This window comes from Hevea brasiliensis, chromosome 16, assembly GCF_030052815.1.
Source record: "Hevea brasiliensis isolate MT/VB/25A 57/8 chromosome 16, ASM3005281v1, whole genome shotgun sequence".
Taxonomy (NCBI): domain Eukaryota; kingdom Viridiplantae; phylum Streptophyta; class Magnoliopsida; order Malpighiales; family Euphorbiaceae; genus Hevea; species Hevea brasiliensis.
In genome coordinates this window covers 61,325,384-61,344,880 of record NC_079508.1, presented here as the reverse complement: position 1 = coordinate 61,344,880, position 19,497 = coordinate 61,325,384, and the positions used below count along the sequence as shown (strand labels likewise).

The window sequence follows — 19,497 nt, the reverse complement described above, 5'->3', positions numbered from 1 at the left end:
TGGGGAGACAGTGTCGGCAAATAATATTATTTCTGAGAAATTTGAGGAATGTGTTCTGCGTAATGTGAGCATCTGATGTCGCTTCGACCCATTTAGAAAAATAATCGATAGCCACCAGGATAAATCTATGCCCATTGGATGCCTTAGGGTTGATTAGACCAATCACATCGATGCCCCACATTGCGAAAGGCCATGGTGACACGAGATTGAACAGTTGGTGAGGCGGAACATTTATCGGATCTGCGTAGATTTGACACTTATGGCACCTTCGGAAATACTCGATGCAGTCTTTTTCCATGGTAGTCCAAAAATACCCCCGTCGCATGATTTGCTTAGCCATTATATGCCCATTAGCATGGGTGGCATAGTTCCCTTCATGAGTCTCGAAAAGGATTTTCTTCGCCTCTTTTGCATCCACACATCTCAACAATTCACCGTTGGAGCTCCTTTTGTATAGGATTTCTCCACTGGGAAAGTATCCGAATGCTAATCTCCGAATCATCCTCTTTTCGTTTTTGCTTGCCCCAGAGGGGAATTCTCTGGTTCTGATGTAGCGCAAGATGTCATGGTACCAAGGTTTACCATCAGGTTCTTCTTCGATCATGAAGCAGTAAGCCGGCTCACTTCTTGCTTTAATCTTTAGCACCTGGGTCGTCTGTCCTTCTTCCATTTGAGCCATAACAGCCAGGGTGGCTAAGGCATCTGCAAATTGATTTTTGTCTCGACTAAGGTGAGTGAAAGAGATTTCTTCGAATTTCTTAATCAGCTCTAGTAAGTACTTCTGATAGGGGACTAGCTTCGGATCTTTAGTTTGCCATTCTCCCTTGACTTGGTAAATGATCAGAGCTGAGTCTCCATACACCTCCAACTTTCTGATTTTCATTTCGACAGCAGCTTGTAGACCCATTACACAAGCTTCATATTCTGCGATGTTGTTGGTGCAGTCAAATCTCAACTTGATAGCTATCGGAAAGTGTCTCCCATCTGGAGATATCAATACAGCTCCGATTCCATTACCGAACAAATTGACGGCTCCGTCGAAATACATTTACCAAACATTAGCTGGCCCTTCTTCTTCGCAGTCTACTTCATTAATATGCTCATCAGGGAACTCAAAATCCAGAGCTTCATAATCCTGGATGGGGTTTTCTGCTAAGAGATCAGCGATCATGCTACCTCTCACCGCTTTCCGGGTCATATAGACAATATCATATTGGGATAGTATGACCTGCCATTTGGCTATTCTTCCCGGCATGAATGGGCTTTCGAATACATACTTGATAGGATCCATTCTGGAAATGAGCCATGTCTTGTGATTCAACATGTAGTGCTTGAGGCGATTCGCTATCCAGGCTAATGCGCAGCAAGTTTTCTCTAGGGAAGAATACCTTGACTCACAATCATTGAACTTTTTGCTCAGGTAATAAATAGCTCTTTCCTTCAGGCCGGTGTCATCATGTTGCCCCAAAACGCATCCCATTGAGCTTTGTTGGACTGCCATATCTGAATCGAGGCCTCCGCCATCGGTGGAACCAAAGATCGGGTTTGACAAGTACTGCTTGATTTTTTCGAAAGCTTCTTGACAAACCGAATCCCATTGAGTGGTGTTGTTCTTTCGGAGTAGTCTGAAAATAGGCTCAACCTTAGCGGTGAGATTGGAAATAAACCTTGATATATAGTTCAAATTCCCCAAGAAGCTGTGCACCTCTCTTTCTGTTTTTGGGGATGGCATTTCTTGAATGGCTTGGACTTTTTCCGGATCAACTTCTATTCCCTTCTCGCTCACTATGAATCCCAACAACTTCCCCGATCTAGCTCCGAATATGCACTTGGCAGGGTTCAGTTTCAGCTGATATTTCCTGAGTCTCTCGAATACTTTCCTCATCACTTGTACATGGCTCTCCTCTCCCCGGGATTTGATGATCATATCATCCACGTACACCTCCACTTCCTTATGCATCATATCGTGGAATAATGTGACCATGGCGCGTTGGTAGGTGGCTCCAGCATTCTTTAATCTGAAAGGCATGACCCGATAGCAAAATACCCCCCATTGGGTGATAAAAGCAGTTTTCTCCTTGTCTTCCTCATCCATTGGGATTTGATTATACCCTGATGCCCCATCGATACACGAACACCTGCCCAATCCTGCTGCGTTGTCTACTAACACATCAATATGGGGGAGAGGGAAATCATCTTTCAAGCTTGCTTTATTAAGATCCCTGTAGTAAACACACACCCTAACTCTCCCGTTCTTCTTCATTACCGGGATAATGTTAGCTATCCATTGGGGATATTTGACTACTTCAGAACCCAAAGATCATACTGTTTCTTGACCTCATCCCTAACTTTGAGCAGTGTGTCAGGGTTCATTCTTCTCAGCTTTTGCTTCACCGGGATTATCCCCGGAATTAGGGGAATTCTGTGCGTCACAATCTGGGGGTCCAAACCAACCATATCATCATAGCTCCACGAGAACACATCTAGAAATTCTTTAAGCAAACTGATCATATCTCCCAATTCTTCACTATCCACAATCTTAAGTTCCCTTTTCATTTCTTCCGTGCCTAAGTTTATGGTGCGCATTTTGTCTCTACAAGGCACTAGGGAAGGTTCATCCCTTTCATCCCTTTCTTCTGTGAGCTCTACCTCAGAATCACTTGAAGTAATGGCAGTTATGGGGATTTCAAAATTAACCAGAGGAATTTCTGAGTCTATTGAATTATTAGGTGTTAATTGATGAACGGTCCTGAATGAACGAAAATAGAATATATTATAAGGATGGAATTCAAGTGGAAAGGAAAAGAGAATTGGAAATAAATGCGCTATTAATTCATTAAAAATTTATGACATAAGAAGAGGGTCCATTTACAATGTTACACTTGCCATCATGGACAAAATGATCAAGTGTAGATAATCAAAGGTACTTTACTCGAAATTAAGTACAAGGATGTCCTCTGCTGTCCAGTTGTCCAACTCTTGCCCCTCAGCTATAGGCGAGACCAGAGCCTCATACAAGGAATCCAAGTGGATGAAATCAATGGATGGTTCATCGGGTGATTCTTCAACCTCAGCCGGACTTTCAATGACCGGTTTAGTGAATACCTCTGTGATTCTCGGGACTACTTTCATTCTCTCGATCTTCTGATCGAATCTCTGATCCCAAAGTCTGTTCCTCATCCAGAATCGCCCATCCATGAGGGCATCTTCCTTATATCCCAAACCGCAATGGCCCACCTTCTGGATAGCCGGTATGGGTTCAACAATTCCTTGTAATGCGGCGCCTAGGCCTTTGCCTTCTTCATACCCATTCCTTGACATTATCTTGGCTACCATAGCCATAGCCCCTTCATTTCTGGTTTCTTGTAGTTCAAGGGCCTGAAAGGAGCTTTCCAACGACTCCTCAGCCGCTTCCATATAAGGAAGTAACTGTGGCTTGGTGACCAAAATGGCTTCTTCTCCTCTCACCGTGATGATTTTGCTGTCCATAATGTACTTTATTTTCTAATGCAAAGTTGAAGGAACGGCATTCGCTGAATGGATCCACGGCCTCCCCAGCAACATAGTATAAGCTGGTTCAATGTTCATCACTTGGAACGTGATGTTGAAGGTGCATGCGCCAATTTGAAGTGGCAAGTCAATATCTCCCAATACTTCTCTTCTTGTACCGTCAAAGGCTCTTACCATCATAGCACTTTGACGTATATTCGATTGGTCAACTGGCAGTCTAGCCAAGGTAGCACTAGGCAGTACGTTGAGTGCTGATCCATTATCAATGAGGACCTTGGCCACTATACATCCTTTGCATTTCACTGTCACATGAAGGGCTTTAGTGTGTGCCAAGCCTGCAGGATCTATCTCTTCCTCAGAAAAGGTAACAAAACTGGATGCCTGGATTTGTCCCACTATTTTCTCAAATTGCCCCGGTGTGATGTCGGGGTTCACAAAGGCCTGATCCAGGATTTTCTGCAGGGCTTGACGGTGCACCTCAGAGCTCAAAATCAGCGATAACAGAGAAATTCGGGCAGGTGTCTTTCTCAACTGTTCCACCACATCATACTCACTCTGCTTCATTATTTGGAGCAACAGCTCCTCCTCTTCTTTAGGCCCGGTGAGCTCCACTTCCCCCGTTTTCTCATCTTCTGTACTCTGCTGTAATTCTCCCATTTTTACTTTCCCCTTCTTCTTTTCTTTCTCTTCGTTCCCGTAACATCTCCCACTTCGAGTTATAAACTCGACTTCTTGCTCAGGTGGGGAGGATTTTGTGGCAACAACGGGCTGAGGATTAGGTTGGGGAGTAGTATTGCTGGTAGGTCCGGTATATGTCATTCTGAAGTGCTCATGGGGAGTGAAGCACGGTTTTGGAGGTGCCGGAGGTGTAGCAAGATTAGGAGCCGACGTACTGCTTGATGCTCCTTGGGTGAAAACTTGGAAGTTATAATTCCAAGGTATGGCATGGGTATTGGTGATAGGGAGCTGAGGCGGGGTTCGGATAATTGTTACTGGTGGTGAGGGCATTGGGGCATTGGGGACAGAGAAGGTTAATCTAGGATTGGGGGTAGAGGCATTCCGGCCAAACCTGGCGGTATTTACTTCGCCCTCCACTTTTGACCTCCTTTGGCATCTTAAAATTTTGAGGGACAGCAGATTCTGGACCTCTTGCCGGAATCCCTCACAGTCTCGCAACTCATGATCAGTTGCCCCTCCATGGTAAGGACATCCCGTACCTTTTTCTGATTCTAATACCTGAGGGCAAAGGTAACCTTCCCTCATCGCCATGGCAAAAATTTCATCAAAGTGAGGAATTAGCTCTTCTACCTCTGGTGCCAACCTCTCTCCATCCGGTTCTATCATATTTACTCCATTGCCCGTATTATGATTGGGCAACGGGTTTAAGGTAACATTGGGGAGGGAACCATTTCCCTCAATTTTCAACCATCCGTTCCGGATTAAAGCGTGCACTCTCCCTCTGAGTGCCCCACAGTTGTCAGTTGAATGCCCTTGTGCCCCTCCATGATATTCACAACGGGCAGTGGCATCATACCACCTAGGGTAGGGTGGCTGAATTGGGTCTAGGGGAACGGGTACTATCTGGTTTATACCGACGAAGTATCGGTATATTTCACTGAGTGGGAGGGGAAGGGGTGGATCAGGATTCCTTGGTGGTCTGGGGTTATTCTGAGGTGGTCTGGATTGAGTAGGTAGAGGAGGAGGTCTAGGTTGATAATTTGTAGGTGGTGGGTATTGTGGGCGCGTGTGTGGATAATTTGGGAAAGGGGGTGGAATGTTGGCAATAGTTTGGCCACGGGGGGGATATGGTTGGTAGTTACTTTGGGGAAGAGGGGAATAGTTATTCTGACGGGTAATGGAATGCACATCACCCTCCTTCTTTTTGCTAAAACTGGCAGTTTTCTTTATAGGATTCTCAGTCAACTCCTGCAGTCGTCCCATCCTTAAATTAGCTTCTATCCTTTCACCGGCTTGGATGATGTCAGAGAAGCCTTTTGTCACGACCCAACCTATGGGCCGGACCGGCACTAGGACCTGGGCCAGCTTAAAGCCCCCGAGGCCCGTAGTAAGCCTAACTATTCCTCAAATCCATAACCAGGCCCACAATTTAGACCCAATATGCATATAAGATAATTTAAATTAAACTGTTATAATTTCATTTTGGGCCAACTTAGCCCAGAACTTTTCAGAAAACTAAAATCAGGGGAGCCCAGCTCAACCCTATTACCTCATTTATAACCATTTAAAACTCATAAAAATTTTTTTCTTTTCATTTATTAATATGAAAACTTGAATTCATCTGATCTCGATAGGCTTAATGCTACTACTAGCACATGCGGAGTCCTAAATTACAAATTTAGAGAATAATAATACAATTAAGTAATCTTTTCATAACCTGAGAGGAAAGGGACAGGTTATTCTGAAAAATGTCTCCTCCTGTAGCCTGGAAAAATATGGTGAACAGGAGTGAGCGTTCGACTCAGAGAGTAAAATATCAATTTTAACCGTAATCTCTATAACTATCTAAAACTAATGCACCCTGTAGAGTGAAATGCAACATTAGCAATAAATTCACATTATAGCATCAAAAAGGTAATTTGGAGCACTCACACACCCTGTAACATCATTCATAATATATGGGAGCTGATCCCCTATACAGCTCTCTTAATTCCAACCTGGTGCCAGCGAAGAACTCAGCTCGGACTTCCACTTAATAACCAAATCGAGGGTCCCAGCGAAGAACTCAAGCCGTGACTACCCTTCGAAGGATCGGGTCCCAGCGAAGAACTCAAGCCGTGACTACCCGTCCTATCCATAGTCCACACCACATCACACGCACGCCAACGCACGCACACTGCTCCAAATTACCACAACAACATCCATGGCACCTCAACAGTTATGAATGCAACATAAATCGTGCCTAGAGTTTAACTACATAAATATATGCATATAAGTGATGCATGGGCATGCTGAACATATAATAATATCGAAATTACAATTAAAATTAATATTCTACTCACAGTACACCGTCGACTATTGTGGCTGCTGGATGCAGGAAAATAGTTGATCTCGATCACCTAATAATTAAATTATAAATTTATTAGTACTAACTCAAAATAAAACTCTAAAGAGGCAATAGATGACCTAATTCATGCGAAAAATCGCAGAGTTTCCCTATACAGGACCTACCCAACCCGCAAAGTGGCTCAAATAACACTTCTAAATTCTCAATTTCCACAATCACATCTCATTAATATCACATGGCCCCTCCTGGGCCCTCCAAATCAGACTATACTCAAAATTTTAAAAATTACGTTTTAGTCCATATAATTGACATTTTTCAAAAATCCACTCAAACAAGCTCTAAAAATTCTAAAATTTTGCCTCATGTCCTTAATAATATTATAAGGCTATTGCAAAATGAATTTTAATTTTCTAATCACCCATTAATATTTTATTGAAGAATTTTTCTCTATTCAATAATTTTACAACTACTAAAATATTCCTAATTCAACCCAATTAAATATTCACATATTTAAACCTCCATCCTCAAGCTTCAACCAATTATATAAAATTTAATTATCTTAATTTCAATTAATCTTATATGCCCACATGCTAAAAATATAACTAAAATCCATCCATATTTCTCAAAAATATTCTACGATCACCCAAAAATTCAACTAACACCATAGAATATCTCCAAATAATTTTACTTTCATCATATATTTTTCTTAGAATTTTTCTCCAATTTTTCCTGTTTAAGAAACATCTGTATTTATGCTCCATGCATGCAGAGAAATAATAAAAATTGTCTTACCCGAAGTTTATCCGTGTCTCAAAATTCCAAAATTTATGAGGAAGCCTCGAAGTTGAACCATCTCCATAACTCACTGCCATCACGGCACCACCACAAGACGGTGGCGGCCGCCACGACATTTGCCGAATCTGATCATACCACTATGTTCCTCTCCTCTTCCTCACCCACATGTGGTCTCGGATCGTCGATCCAACGGTCGGATCGTCGTAGATCCGACGAAAAGCTTGAAAACCCAAACTTCTCTCCTCCATATCTCACTCATCCGACTCCATTTGCTTCAAAATTGGTATCAAAAGAAAGCTCTCGAACAAGCTTTCCAATGCCACCGAATCGCCTCGATCGGACGTCGGACGGCCGAATCGCGTCGGAAAGCCGCGCCCATCGTGGCGCGCATTTTCTCTCTCTCTTCCTCTCTTGCCGCCGTTTACGGTGGTCCCGACGTCGCCGGAGGGTCGCCGGCCGGTGGGGAGCTGCTTGGGACGTCGCCGGCCGGTCACCGGAGAAAGGAAGAAGAAGAAGAAAGGGAAGGAGAGGGAAAGAAGAGAAATGGGGGGGGGGGGGGTTTCCTCCTCCCGATTTTTGAAACATTTTTTTTTTATATAAAGTCACGTGATGCTGGGAAACCCACTGTCACACGCCAATCCCATTTTTCATTTTTTTTTTTTTTTTCTGGGTTGTTACATTCTTCCCCCCTTAAGAAAAATTCGTCCTCGAATTTTCGAATAAACAAGAGATATGGAAAAGAATATTATCGAAATAAGTGCAATCATTACTCCTGCAGCTATGCAGATATTGGTAAAACATTTATTCTTCGAACTCTTCGTATATTATATATGACATTCTACTGTTCTCTGATTCTACTATAGTGTCCTATTTGTCATCATCTCTTTCTAGAGATGCTCTTATCTCTTGGCTATTCATTGACCATTCTTCTGACACTTCGGGTATTCATTATAACTCTATTACTCTCGACTTGATATCTGATAGCTTTAATTAACCTAGGTGCTTACCTCACTTTTATTACGCCCTAACGTGTCTCTTGGTGAGTTCAGTCATCATTCCTTTGTTTTAATAATCTCTGTTTTCCCCAATGACATAACTTATGTTCCTTATTCCATGGTATCCTATGAGTAGCTTTCCTGTAGCACCTAATCTAGGCATCTTGTTCGAGATCTTTACTCTTCCTATGACTTCAGTGGTCAATACCTATAAATCTTCTCCTCCCATGATACTTCAAATTTTTAATCTCTTTTGTGTCATTACTAAGGTACTTAGACCAACCTCTATCGATCTTATGTAACTAGTCAGGTAGAGTCTCCTCCAAGGGCCAAGTGTATCATTTATCAATATTGGAAAGTAAACTGGGTCTCTCCTTCTAGGTAACAAAAGTGTTTATATTCTCTGACAACTCAACCCATGCGACTTATCAACTCTCACTCCTTCTCTGGAATATAAATATCTAGACTTCTTCCTATAGCTTCTTAGTATGTGGCCTACTTCTGACACGTTAGCACTCAGATCGAGGCTCTACTACTCCTTTAATCTATCATCTCATAATAACTTGTTTTAAACGTCTCTTAGTGTGTTCCTAGCATACCTATTCCTCCTTATCCTCATCATTATAACTAGCTCTATCGAGCTCTTTTTCTGTCCTTTGCATCTTATCCACTTCCCTTTTCCTATTTTTTTGGTATTGTTGATATCTTTTCAACCTACTGTACTTATTCTTTAACCTTTGTTTTCTCCCATTCTTATACTTTATCCTTCAAGGATGTCCATCCCATCATCAACTTCAACTTTCTTTTTATTCCTTAATCTTGTCTTGATTACTAGTTTCATTACTTCGAGAATTTTAATCTTACGATTGACCCCTACCAGCACATTCTTCACCTTTTGTAACGCTTATAATTAACCATAGAAAATTCTTTTTGTATTTCCTTTTTCCAACTTAACTATCAGAACATTATCATTCCCTACCTCTCTTAGTAGGAAATTACACATCCTAGATGGATATGAGCCCTTGAAACTATAAGTTCCATCTGAACTAACACGGCTGTGAGAAATGTGTGCCATGCCTTAATCCTAAACAAAATACTTCACATGTTCATTCTCCTTAATAAAATCACATATACTGCCCATAGCTTTCCAAACTTCAGCTTCATCTTTTCCTATTAGCAACAATCTCATTCACTGTAACTCATTCACAATTAGTATTCTCTCCAGCTCATAATTTAAAATAGTCACAAGCCTTAGTAGCTAACTCAATTTGACTCCTGTTATTACTCTGATCGTCCTTTCATACTTAACACTAGGTATGCACTTACAGTGATTCTCATATCACGAAATTGTATATGAATTGGTGCCTACCAAACTCTCAAATAACTAGGTCTCCTTGACTCTGTCTCCATTCCTTATATAACCCTCTAGAACCAATAGCACAAACTAAACTTGAAAAGAAAGAAAAATATCCTCTTATATTCAACTACGCCCGATTGTCCATATAATAACGTTTAATCTATGTTTCTTAGTCTTTCTCTTCAAATTTCATCATCTCTTAGCACAATTGTGCTCTACCTATAAGATATCATCTGCATGAACACTTTACCGTACCATTGTCCTTCCTAACATAATATTTTATAATTTATTAACTTTACTTATACTCGACCAATGATTCATATCTATCATCGTTTATATTGTGCCCTTAACTTTTGTTGATTCCTGAAAGATTTCTCTCACTAATAAATTCTTCCAACACTAATTCCACCCTTATCTATGGTCATTAATTTGATCCTTGAACTTTCTAGTAATTTATTACCATCCATACTTGTCACTTTTCATTCTACCCCTACTGTTGTTCTGTCGTTATTACTTCACTGCAAAGTGATTCTGTTGATCACACTAAAAATGTTTGCCTGACATTCATAACGAACCTCTAACTACCTTCTCACTATCTCAAAAGTCTAACCTAAAACTTATGTGTCATTATCTATCATTCTTTTCCTCTCATCATACCTATTTGATCCCTTAGACTGACTTTTATTCAACTTACTGCTTACTAACTTCTCTTTCTCTACCTATTTAGGTAGTCCGCAATACCATCGCACACCTTCTAACATTTACTCATTATTATTGTATTCCATACCTCCATCACTTTTCTCACTAATGTGGTCCCATTTTGGGTTTTCCATCCTTGTCATTCTCCTTGCCAAGAATAACACTTAGCCTATCCTATATCTTAACTTTGTTCCTTTTATTAAGCGCTCTTTAGGTTGTCCTTTCATTTATTTCCTTTGTCTTACCCAAAATAGAACTTGACTATTCTATCCCTGGTTCCATTCTTCTTCCTAACATAATAGCTGTACTTGCTAACTATATCTTCGAGTCTCTATCGCGTTATCATATGTCCGTGCTACTCAGATTTGGTCCTTTGACCACTCTAGCTAGTACTTCCACTAGCATTTAGATTATATTGCATCTGCAATGAATTGTCCAAACTTTCGCTCAGATTTTTTTCTATCCATTGGCCTTCTATAATTTATCTTTGCTAATTTATTTCTCTTAACACTATTATAATTAGATTATACTATTATTTTGATCAATATGAAGTTAGAAAAGAACTCAGGAAATTGCGGTCATACCTTTATCGTATGATTTCTATTCTTATCCTTTAGCTTACATAATACCTTTACTACCTCGAGAACTGATTCTGCAGTAATTTTATTTATTTGTTATTATTATTATTATTATTATTATTATTATTATTATTATTATTTTCCATGTTTACTCAATTTGCCAAAACTTAAGATTCCGGGCACCCAAACCCGTCATCCAATTCAAAGGATTTACATCCATCGTGATCTGATTATATATGATTCCTATAATGAAACTTGTATCCTCTGCGGGATACCCGAGCCAACTACTCTCTACCACACTCTACAGTCCCATCTGGGGCACTATTTGGTTGGTCACCATCATTAGTAATAACTTTCGATCCCTTCTGAAAAGATAGGACTACACCCTAACTTGCTGCAACAAAGGTACTACATTTACCACCTTGCCCAAACCATGTCAAATTAATGACTCTCCTATCATATCATATCTCTGTGAATCATCAATTCATAGTTTTGACCGTCCCTAGGTAGTAGGGTTGCACTTTACACCTTGCTAATACACACAAGGTATCCTATTCTCACTAAGTTCTAAGCAAAACGTCTGTCATTCTGCAAAAATCATCCAAAATTCCATACCGAAGACTAGATGGTCTCACTCTATAGGTGTCACTTTTACTTTGCAACTAGTCCAAACCTGCGTCCGATGGCAACTCTTAATGCAACTCTAGCTCATGCTAGGGTAACCGAGTCATTGACTCTAGTTACCACCTAATCGTAACCTTCGATATTCTAGCTCTAGACTCTTAACCAGAGTTCCCAACTCCTCTGCAGATATAGAACTGCTCGGTATTGCTTGTACCAAAATAGAGGCCATCAAGAAACACCCTCATTATGGAGCACCACGGGGATGCACGCAGCTCTACACAATAATCTCATGTCTGCATCAGAATCTGCACTACAGAGCGCATACATTGAGAACATTGTATAGTTACTACGATACGTCTGATGCACTAGGTCTCCTAATCTCTTATCTCTCTTGAATATTCTATTATCACAAACTTATTCTAAGCTGGTCATCCATCGATGATCGCCGATGGTATCCTCATCCTTATCTAGGGCAAATCAGATTTTCAAGACTCACCTTTATGTACTCGTGCCTTGCACTAAATGGGCACACCATTTAAACCCATACCGACAAAAATATAACATTTCTTGGAGTACGATCCTCATGATAGATCTCACATGTCTACTAACTCTATTTCACATTTCTGTACTCCACGAAAATCAAGACACAAATCGAGGCACTTTTATATTTCCCGAGGTATAACGCAGAATCTAGAAACAAAGAATTACAGAAAAAGACGAAACAGAATCCTATACTCCGCATGTAACATCCTAACAAGACTCCTTTTACACTCCCAAGTATATTATTTCCCATGAATCTAGAGCCTAAGCTCTGATACCAACTTTGTCACGACCCAACCTATGGGCGGACCAGATTAGGACTGGGCGACTTAAAGCCCCGAGGCCCGTAGTGTTTAACTATTCCTCAAATCCATAACCAGGCCCACAATTTAGACCCAATATGCATATAAGATAATTTAAATTAAACTGTTATAATTTCATTTTGGGCCAACTTAGCCCAGAACTTTTCAGAAAACTAAAATCAGGGGAGCCCAGCTCAAATCCATAACCAGGCCCATAATTTAGACCCAATATGCATATAAGATAATTTAAATTAAACTGTTATAATTTCATTTTGGGCCAACTTAGCCCAGAACTTTTCAGAAAACTAAAATCAGGGGAGCCCAGCTCAACCCTATTATCTCATTTATAACCATTTAAAACTCATAAAAAATTTTTTCTTTCCATTTATTAATATGAAAACTTGAATTCATACAGTCTCTGATAGGCTTAATGCTACTACTAGCACATGCGGAGTCCTAAATTACAAATTTAGAGAATAATAATACAATTAAGTAATCTTTTCATAACCTGAGAGGAAAGGGACAGGTTATTCTGAAAAATGTCTCCTCCTGTAGCCTGGAAAAATATGGTGAACAGGAGTGAGCGTTCGACTCAGAGAGTAAAATATCAATTTTAACCGTAATCTCTATAACTATCTAAAACTAATGCACCCTGTAGAGTGAAATGCAACATTAGCAATAAATTCACATTATAGAATCAAAAAGGTAATTTGGAGCACTCACACACCCTGTAACATCATTCATAATATATGGGAGCTGATCCCCTATACAGCTCTCTTAATTCCAACCTGGTGCCAGCGAAGAACTCAGCTCGGACTTCCACTTAATAACCAAATCGAGGGTCCCAAATGAAGAACTCAAGCCGTGACTACCCTCGAAGGATCGGGTCCCTGAAGAACTCAAGCCGTGACTACCCGTCCTATCCATAGTCCACACCACATCACACGCACGCCAACGCACGCACACTGCTCCAAATTACCACAACAACATCCATGGCACCTCAACAGTTATGAATGCAACATAAATTGTGCCCAGAGTTTAACTACATAAATATATGCATATAAGTGATGCATGGGCATGCTGAACATATAATAATATCGAAATTACAATTAAAATTAATATTTTACTCACAAGATAATCGTCGACTATTGTGGTCATTGGATGCAGGAAAATAGTTGATCTCGATCACCTAATAATTAAATTATAAATTTATTAGTACTAACTCAAAATAAAACTCTAAAGAGGCAATAGACAGCCTAATTCATGCCGAAAATCAGGCAGAGTTTCCCCTATACCTGGGACCTACCCAACCTGCAAAGAGGCTCAAATAACACTTCTAAATTCTCAATTTCCACAATCACATCTCATTAATATCACATGGCCCCTCCTGGGCCCTCCAAATCAGACTATACTCAAAATTTTAAAAATTACGTTTTAGTCCATATAATTGACATTTTTCAAAAATCCACTCAAACAAGCTCTAAAAATTCTAAAATTTTGCCTCATGTCCTTAATAATATTATAAGGCTATTGCAAAATGAATTGTAATTTTCTAATCACCCATGAATATTTTATTCAAGAATTTTACTCGATTCCATAAGTTTCCAACAACTAACATATTCCTAATTCAACCCAATTAAATATTCACATATTTAAACCTCCATCCTCAAGCTTCAACCAATTATATAAAATTTAATTATCTTAATTTCAATTAATCTTATATGCCCACATGCTAAAAATATAACTAAAATCCATCCATATTTCTCAAAAATATTCTACGATCACCCAAAAATTCAACTAACACCATAGAATATCTCCAAATAATTTTACTTTCATCATATATTTTTCTTAGAATTTTTCTCCAATTTTTCCTGTTTAAGAAACACGTATTTATGCTCCATGCATGCAGAAATAATAAAAATTGTCTTACCCGAAGTTTATCTGTGTCTCAAAATTCCAAAATTTATGAGGAAGCCTCGAAGTTGAACCATCTCCATAACTCACTGCCATCACGCCAAGCACCACCAAGACGGTGCGGCCACGACGACATTTGCCGAATCTGATCATACCACTATGTTCCTCTCCTCTTCCTCACCACATGTGGTCTCGGATCGTCGATCCAACGGTCGGATCGTCAGAGATCCGAAAAAGCTTGAAAAACCCGATACTTCTCTCCTCCATATCTCACTCATCCGACCTCCATTTGCTTCACCCTTGGTATCAAAAGAAAGCTCTCGGACCACGCTTTCCAACGCCACCGGAATCGCCTCTATCGGACGTCGGACGGCCGAATCGCTACGAAAGCCGCGCCATCAGGCGCGCATTTTCTCTCCTCTTCCTCTCTTGCCACCGCTTCGTGGTCCCGACGTCGCCGGAGGGTAGCTGGCCGGTGGGGAGCTGCTTGGGACGTCGCCGGCCGGTCACCGGAGAAAGGAAGAAGAAGAAGAAAGGGAAGGAGAGGGAAAGAAGAGAAATGGGGGGGGGGGGGCGTTTTCCTCCTCCCGATTTTTGAAACTTTTTTTTTTTTTATATAAAAGGCTGCTGTGACAGTGGGAAACCCACTGTCACACGCCAATCCCATTTTTCAATTTTTTTTTTTTTTTTTTTTTCTGGGTTGTTACACTGTTGGAGGTATTCTCAATCATCAGGTTGAAGTAAGGAGCCTTCAATGTTTCGATGAACAGGGAGCATAGTTCATTGTCGGTTACTGGAGGATATACTTCTGCATCCTTCTCCCTCCATCTTTGGGCATATTCCTTGAAGCTTTCCCTGTCTCTTTGCACCAGGTTTTGAAGGTCCCTCCTTGTGGGAGCTACATCACAGTTAAATTTGTATTTCTTCAAAAATGCGTCCGCTAAATCCTTCCAGGAGCACAGTTTGCTCCTATCCAATTGAATACACCATCTTAGGGCTGCTCCAGAGAGGCTCTCGTGAAAGAAGTGGACGAGAAGTCTGTCATCTTCTGTCAAGGCAGACATTTTGGCAATGTAGGTTGCCAAGTGAATGCGGGGATCTGAGTTCCCGGTGCACTTATCGAAATCCGGGACTTTGAATTTGGGTGGCACCACCACATCTGGCACCAATCTCAGTGAAGCCACATCGACTGAACCATACATGTTCAGCCCCTCTATTGCTCTCAATCTTTCTTCCAGAGCAGATAGTTTTTCATTTTCCCTGGTCTTATTTTCTCCTGCTACAAAAGATACTCCCCCAGCTGGGAAATGAGGGGTGGAGTGAACCAGAGGATACGGGTCAGTATTTGAGACGACTGGGTAATGGGAGAAAGGTAGGTCATTATTTATGGTAGCCGGGTTGACAGTGACTGTCGGGTCCGGGATAGGTGACTGAAAGGTAAAGGAGGTTGAAGCCTGATGATGATCCATTGTCGTGGGTGGTGGAGGAGGTAGTGGTAGGTTAGGTTCTGAAGCTGATTTATTTTGGGACATCTCCCTCATTAGCCTCATGAGTTCTGAGACCTGGTCCTTCAACTCGGATACTTGCCCTTGTAAGTTCTGTACTTGTTCCTGATCTTCCATTATCTTCTTGGTTCGAGATCTTGTTAAGTACACTCGCTTGGGTTGAACCGTGTGCTTGGTCAGACTTGCCTTGTTTGAAGCAATGTTTGATTTTCTGTGAGGAGATAAATAAAAACTTTTAGTGAATTTTGAATTTCGTAAAAAAACTAAAGGTCCTGGTTCGGACGAAGGATACGGTGGCATTTGGAAGCCAAAATGAAATCTGCAGAAGGATGGTTGCATCAATTTTATCATGGCATCATTCGATAGTCTGACTGTGAATGACTGGATTGAATGCGCCTTTATGATACTTATTCATATGGCATATTCAATTTTTCGCATAATCCTAGCGAGGGGGTTCCTACGGGAGTTATACTATTCATTCACAATTTTGCTAAACAATGGCCCAAAAAGTTTTCCATTAATCGAATATTTATACACAGCATTCTTTACATCGGCCTAGGCTCAGGGAGGCTCTTTATAATGAGATGACATTTTCTGAGATACTCGTATAACCTTTCTTCTTGTTTGGCAGGGTCGAATGCTTTCAGAGCATACTTGATCTGTGAAGGAGTTCTTGTTTTCCCCGTGTTATTGTTCTCTCCACTGCCAACATTCTCTTTCGCCTCGATAGAGAGCAAATTTTGTCTTTCTTTTTCCTTTCTTTCCTTAGCACATTCTTTCAGGATATCGTTGATGAGCAGTGCCTGTTCCTTCAATTCGAGCTTCTTCTTTTTGTTTTCTTGTTTATATTCTTCTATGAGTATTTCTTGGTATTTCATCTTTTCCTGAAGCTTACTATTCTGCCCTTCTACTTCTCTTACCACAGCTCGGAGAGAGCCTTTTTCCTCTTCCCACCATGCCTCTTTTTCTTCGAAGCTCATCTTTTCGACCCTTGCCTCTTCCCTGAGTCTTCTCACTTTTCTTTTAAGATTCTGCTGTTGATCCTCCAACTGCTTTATTTGTTCTCGCAGTCGCGAGTTTTCGGTGTTTGCCTTTTGTAGCGAGTCAGCCAACTGATTATTAGCTTTTTCCGATAGGATGTTTCGGCGAGGGTCGCTGTTTTCGAATTCTGCAGTCGAGTGTTCTTGGTCCCTGTCAACCCTCCATTTAAGATAGTCGCCTGTGGCATTCGGACCTTTAGGCGACCTCTCCATCAGAGTGATGTTTTCCCAAGATTTGCGAGCTATTTTCAACCCCTCCTCTTCCTTGAGCTCATGGTAGAAGTGACCTTGGTGGCACTCTTCTTCACCGATTATGAACTGTGTTGAGCCAAATTGCCTCATTACTAAGGCCGAAGTGTAACTTGTGTACCCAGTCACTCCGATTAGGGATACTGATTGATTGTTCCCCGTGCTGATTAAGATGGATTGACTTGACGTCCACAATTTCTTCCAACAATAGTTATGGCTATTGAAGCTCAAAATCCGTTCTTGCCACTGCGGCTCATCCTTCGGACTAATTACCAATCGGGTCATTTTCTCGATGAGAGGCTGATCAAGATACCAAGTTAGTCCCTTTGTCTCCACCGAACACATATGACTAATAATCCAGAGGTGCAACAGCTGAGAACAACACTTAATGGACCCCTTGCCTTGCTGTCTACAGTAAGTGAGGGTTAAGAAAGTCTCGACAAGTATTACCGGTACTGGATTGATTTTTTGCTTCTCTACTGCCCAGAACATTTCCACAACATCGCAAGTTATGATTCCGGAAGGCCCAGGAAACAAGATCAAGCCGTAAATTGCTAAAGCGAGCATCAATGAAGCTTGATCCCACTGTTGATCTTAGATGCATTGATCCAACCCTTTCTTGAGGTAAGTCCAATACCATCCATGCGTGTTTCCTTTGACGGGTTCTCTCGCCTTTGCTTCTTCTGGTGAGATCCTCAGCATATGTGTGAGCCGTTTCTAGGTCTGCCTATGTTCAAGGTGTAGGTAAATCCGATTCTGCGCCGCATAAGGGATTTCTAGCAATGCTTGATATTCTTCGATAGTGGGAGCAGTATCGATGTCGTTGAAAGAGAATACTCCAAACTTAGGGTTCCAAACCGGCAACATGGCCTTTAGGGCCGGGACCTGGACCCTAACTCGCATTAAGGTTGCAATCCTCCCGTATTTCTTCTCAAATTGTGCTTTGACCTGATCGGGAAACGACTTCCAACCATTGACCAGACCTTCGAGACTGTTCATCCTGACTTCAATCTTGCTCAGGTCCAATGGAGGTAATGAGCTAATATCCCTTTGTGGGGGCACTGAGCTATGAGACGATTCAGGCCATGGTTTAGCATTCTGTTCAGATTTAAGAACTTCTTCTGCCGACTGACTCGAGGATGCCATGTTAAAAATGATGCTTATCCTTTTACAGACCTTAGTTTGGTGATGCTTGCAGAAAAGCGTTAGCGGATAAATTGTGTAATCTTGAATTATACTGTTGGCAGAGTGACGCCTACACATTTATCAAAGTAGGAAAATGTGTAGGTTTTCTTAACAGTATGATTCGAGATTACTCTTAAAAATAAGAACAAAATAAAATAAACGGAATAGGGTAAGAGTAAGTATGCCCCCTTTGTCTTAAAGTAAAGGAAAGTCCTAATACCGGCTGGGTGCTATCTAGTTGGACAGTTCTATCTTACAAGGTAGCTCGCTACGGCTTCCAACTATCGTAATAGTTTAGCTCATGGTCTAATTTTCTAAAAGCCACAGGTTCCCAAATTGCCCCCACTGTAAACAGTGGAGCCCCATTCTATCGCCCACGATACTGTCGGGAAAATTTCACGGGTATCACAGTGAATAGAACGAGTTTCAATTTGAGCAGAAGCCTTCACGGATACTAACGGGGTAAAACCCACGGGTACTGGTACATGACTCCCTCCTACTTTCCTAAAAGGGTAAGAAAGCCCGGGTATAGGGCTGAAGTGTGTGAGGACATCGTGTGAGTATTCAGTGTGTGAAGGGACACCTTTACCTCTTCCCAATTCAGGGGGATTTTATTTTTCCTTTTTTTTTAAAAATGTAGAGCACTGTAGAAAATAAGACAAGCAAGACAAACAAAATGATTAGCAGGAATAACAATAATTAACATACAGAATCTTGAGGAGTGAGCCCACCTAACTATGATTTGATCTCAAAATTAAATACACTTTTGGACCTCTAGACCGGGGTTAAGTTTTAACGTCCCCAGTGGAGTTGCCAAGCTATCGCAAGGTATTTTGCGATCGCCTGGACGAACACTCACCGAAGTGGGAAAAGTGAGGAGTCGCCACTTTAATTTTAAGGGAAATTAAAGAAAACCATTTGTGAAAGTAAGTTACACTAAAACCACTTCAAAAACAGAGATTCTAGGTTCGGGGTCCATGAACGGTTGGGGAAGGTGTTAGGCACCCCACCTCGTCCCTCAACGAGGGTAAGCAGATTTAATTTCACGTTCTTCATAGTTAGGAGGGCTTGAATGGAAATGTTAATCCTTTTGACCGAAAGGAATGTTTGATTTTTCACTAATCCGGATTACCCAGATACATAAGTAAATGAGATGACCTTAGTGAATTGCGGTTGTGT

At 41.1% G+C, this 19,497-nt stretch overlaps 1 long non-coding RNA gene across 1 annotated transcript; it reads right to left on the bottom strand.

The window, feature by feature from the left end:
- Positions 1 to 5,816: 5,816 nt before the first annotated feature.
- LOC131174725 (uncharacterized) lies at positions 5,817 to 14,379 on the bottom strand. The gene is made up of 3 exons (XR_009144959.1): positions 14,356 to 14,379; positions 6,531 to 6,587; positions 5,817 to 5,953 (listed from the first exon to the last, which is right to left on the bottom strand). It is a non-coding gene; the product is annotated as an uncharacterized LOC131174725 (long non-coding RNA).
- Positions 14,380 to 19,497: the final 5,118 nt, after the last annotated feature.